The sequence below is a fragment of the Dermochelys coriacea genome, chromosome 8, assembly GCF_009764565.3.
Source record: "Dermochelys coriacea isolate rDerCor1 chromosome 8, rDerCor1.pri.v4, whole genome shotgun sequence".
In the NCBI taxonomy this organism is placed as follows: domain Eukaryota; kingdom Metazoa; phylum Chordata; order Testudines; family Dermochelyidae; genus Dermochelys; species Dermochelys coriacea.
The window spans coordinates 88,977,074-88,981,686 of record NC_050075.1 but is presented as its reverse complement, the minus strand read 5'-3'; positions in this window follow the sequence as shown (position 1 = coordinate 88,981,686).

The window sequence follows — 4,613 nt, the reverse complement described above, 5'->3', positions numbered from 1 at the left end:
CAGCCGGGGTTTGCCGCGCGCAAAGCATCGCGGGAGCTGGAGGCGGCCTACCGCGACGGGAGCCCGCGCGGGCGGTGGGGCGGGACTACAGTTCCCAGGATGCAGCGCAGGAGCCGCGTGTGTGTGTGGGGGGGTGTTAAGAAGCGTGCGTTGCCAGGGGGTGGTGAACGCGCGTTGGTGTGGGGGCGAAAGGAGACAGAGGCAGAACTGGACGGGGGGGGGGGGGGTCTCTCTCGCGCAGGCCCAGCCCCAGGCCCACGTGGGCCAGGCCTCCCCTTCCCTCAGCGCCTCGCCTTGTCCTTGTGCTGGCGGGGCAGCGAGTTGCTGCGGCGAGGGGAGCAAGGCCCCGCGCAAGCCCAGGCTCCCTGCGGCTGCAGGAGCAGCCAGCGCCGTTGTTCATAGCTGGCTCCCCATCACTTTTAAAAGGGTGTTCGCAGCCTGTGCAGGAAAGATCCACGGAGCGGGCCCCCCACCCCCTTCCCAGTGTATTACCATAAATAGGAGCGACCACTGGTATAGTTCATCACGCGGATCTTGGTTGCAGCTAACTCATGTCCACACTGGAACCGAAACTCTCCTTGCCCCTGTTGTGTTTGAGCACAGATGGGTCCTGCTATGGGGACACCTACAGCTTTAAAAAAAAAAAAAAAGGAAAATGATGTTTTCTATTGTTACAAGGCTACTATGAGTGACTGAAGGGGGGGGGGGGAAATATACAGTGTTTTACTCCTCAGAAAGAAAAGGAGGACTTGTGGCCCCTTAAAGACTAACAAATTTATTAGAGCATAAGCTTTCGTGACCTACAGCTCACTTCATTGGAGCTCACGAAAGCTTATGCTCTAATAAATTTGTTAGTCTCTAAGGTGCCACAAGTCCTCCTTTTCTTTTTGCGAATACAGACTAACACAGCTGCTACTCTGAAACCTGTCATTACTCCTCAGAGGAGCAGCTGCGTTAGTCTGTATTCGCAAAAAGAAAAGGAGGACTTTGGCACCTTAGAGACTAACAAATTTATTTGAGCATAAGCTTTTGTGAGCTACAGCTTACTCTGTGCACATGAGAGCACCTTGGGGCCCGTTTCACGGTGCATTTTTTCTCCCTCACCTATTGCGAAAGACACTTTTTAAAACAGGAAAATCTGATTGTAAACCCATACAAGTTAAGGGGCAACTCAAAATTTGGCCATGGTAAAAATCATGCTTTCAGAACTGGTAGAAGTTTTTTGTAGGTTTGATTTAGTGCCAGTAAAGAATTACTTTAAAACAAAACTTCACCCACCTTGTCTCTCTCTTTGTAAACCAGACATTTAATGGTTTACAATAGTAGAAACAAATTGGCTATGAACCAAAGTGAAAACTATGCTGTTCAGACTTTTCTACTCTCAAGCCTGACAAGATTTTTAACTGTTTTTTTTAAAAATTGACCATTTTTAAGTCTCCATTTTTTTTTACTATATTTATGCTTTTTTTCAAAAAAAAAACTTGTCAGTCATCTCAGCATGGACAATAAGTCAATTTTAATATTTTAGGTGTTAATAACTAAGGCTCCACTCCTACAATGAACTCTGCACCTGTACAGTCCCCTACTGAAACTCTCTGCAAACAGTGATTTGCTCATATGGCTCTCTCTAAGCCTGAAATGGGCTCCACAGCAGATATATATGTAACACATCCATTAACAATATGATCTGAGCTATGCCATTAACTCTACCCACCATACTGCTGGTGTGATGGCAGCCATCTTCACCAACCTAAAGATTGAACCAGGGATTTCCAGAGTTGAAAGCAGGAGTCTTGGCAACTTGAACTAGGTGCTGTAGATGAGGGCTGTAACTTATTAACATCTTATAACACACTGACCAGTGGATTACACTAGCAATAATCAGAAATGTATCAAAATTAACTGTTGAAATGGAAAAACTTCATGAATACAGGAAGTACCTTAAAGAGATACTGTCAAGGTTGGTAAATCTACAATTAAACCTAATTTTTTAAACAGTTTTGCAAGTTACACCACATTTTAATGAATAAAAGCACTCATGCCTGAAAGCTATTGAGCATCTTAAATACTTAAACAAAAAATGATTTAGTTTTAACATGGCTCAATAATCACAGGTGCTACAGTAATATAAATATCAAGCAATCAGCAAAATCCAAATAGGTGTCACACCTCTCAACTCATATCTAAATGTGATATTTAAAAAAAAATATCCATGTCAGCTACCTGCCCAAAACACCTTATCACAAGCCTAGTACATACCCGCAGATAAGGAGTCAATAGAGAAATATTGCATTTCAGGATTCCCCTGTGGGTGTGGAACCACTTATGAAATATTCTTCAGGTATCCTTCCAAGGACATTTAATCCTACTTTTAAAAATGAGACAGAAGCTATTTGTAGTTATTCTTTCAGGGATGACTCAATTTGGCCACTGTATATTTACAATTTTCAGGTACTTTTATATAATTATCTGTGTGCAAAAACTTTTAAGAGTATGTTGTTAACCCAGAGTGAAGGCAAGAATCACAGAGCTGTGACTGATTTACATGTTCAGATAATTTTACATGGTATTTTAACATCTAAAATATAGGTATCAATCCATCCATGAAATCTGAGATCACTTCATTTACTTTTATTTTTATTGCCCTATTGACAGTGGGAAACATTGTTTAGATTCCCCCCACTTCCCATTTTAATATTGAAAGTACTGTACTCCGTAATTGGTATTTTATTGCAATTGAAGTTCCTAGCACAAACCTTTTGAAAGATAGGGCCCCTTCTGGCTGCATGCAATGTGACAAAATGTCGCTGTTGCTCCCATATCCTCTACTGTTGTATTATTTCTGAGTTCAAATGCATCTAATAGCCACTTTCAGGACTTTCACATATTAAGGAGGAGGAAACAATGTTAGTGCACTATGCACTGAACAGTAGAAAGATGTCAGTTACTGTTATCTACTATTTGATTTGGAGATTAAGAGGATTCTTACATGATGATGATGATGATGATGATGATGATGAAGAATACTGTTAAATCAGTCCTAGGAGTAATGCAGATAAGGCATGAAGATCACCTACATGTTAAATGCTGGGTGAACATTTGAAACCTCATCCCTCTAGCCCCACATAATTAGAGGATAAACATGTTCTAGCAAAGTCACTAAAGAATTGTGTACCCAGGATGTGCAAGATGCATTAACATTGGAATTGCCAGACTGGATCAGATCAAAAGTCCATCCAGTCCACTATCCTGACTCTGACAGCAGCCAGTACCAGATGCTTCAGAGGAAAGTGTAAGAACCTTGCAGTAGGCAGATGTGGGATAATCTGCCCCTAACACAGGTCTCATTCTGGTCTCCAGTAGAGACTGGTTTAAACCCTGAAGCATGAGTTTAAATATCCCTTCCAATGCTTTCATAGTGATTTATATGGCTATTAAAAATACCCAGAGTTACGATAAATAACGTCCAATCCCTTTTTGAATCTGGTTAAATTTGTGGTTTCAGTGACTTCTTAAAGCAGTAAGTTTCACACTTAAACCACACCTTTGAAAAAAAGTCTTTTTATTAGTTTTTAATTTACCACCTTTTTATATAATTAAATGTCCCTCTACTCTTGTATTATGAGCCAGGGAGAATACTTTAGTGCTTGAGATGTGTAATCCTAGTCCTTCAGAGAATCAGAAATTTGAGAAGAAAACAGTGCTACTACCTAGTCCATCATATTTCACAGCTATTACACACCTCTAGGTCACCAAGTCAAATCCAGCTTTGATTTAATTATCAACATTAGTTATCACCTGCTTGGGTCCTCTATAAAATGTTTGGGTGATCTCATTCTAGGTACTGGTGGATGAATATTCACATCATCATTCACCCATTACATCTGGTACCCTGATTTACAAACTTGGCAGAAGTTCCTAGGATTAATAGACATAGGGGCTGAATTACTTGGAGTGCCTAAAGGGTCTGATTTTGGCCCCTGCACATTCATTTTTAATATCCTATTTTGGCACCAGACCACATTGCCACGGAAAGGTCTACTTTTCTATGCCCCTCCCACCCATTCAGGTACCCCTTAGCTGAGTTGTTCTGGGCTCAGCACACACACCAGGAGGAGTCCCACAGCTGAGCCAACCAGTGAGAGGCTGTATGTGCTGATGCTGGAGCAACTCAGCTAAGGGGCATCTGAATAGTGGGGCCATGGCCCCATCACTTGTAGAAGTGGGAGTGCATTTTTTTCCTGCCTTATGGGCAAGCAATGGGGGAAGTGGGCAGAGAGGAGCAAGTGGGGGGTGGGACATGGTTCTGGTGCCGATGACCCCCCTATTTCTAGGGACTCCCTGTATGGAGGGGGAACCCCCCAAGGCTGCAACAGCAGCAGCTTAGGATAAAAACACACAGATAGTATCATCAGTATAGTCACAATGGAAAGTGAAACTTAAGATTCTGAACTCCCCCTTCCCTTGCTCTCTTTAAAGTTTTAACCAAGACATGCTTATTGACACATCTGCGTCAGAGTGCTCGTGTATGGCAATTGGCCACGGTGAGTATGGCCCACCAGGGGTGAGGGAAATGAGGAGGGAATTGCTTGGTTACATGAAACTATGAATAT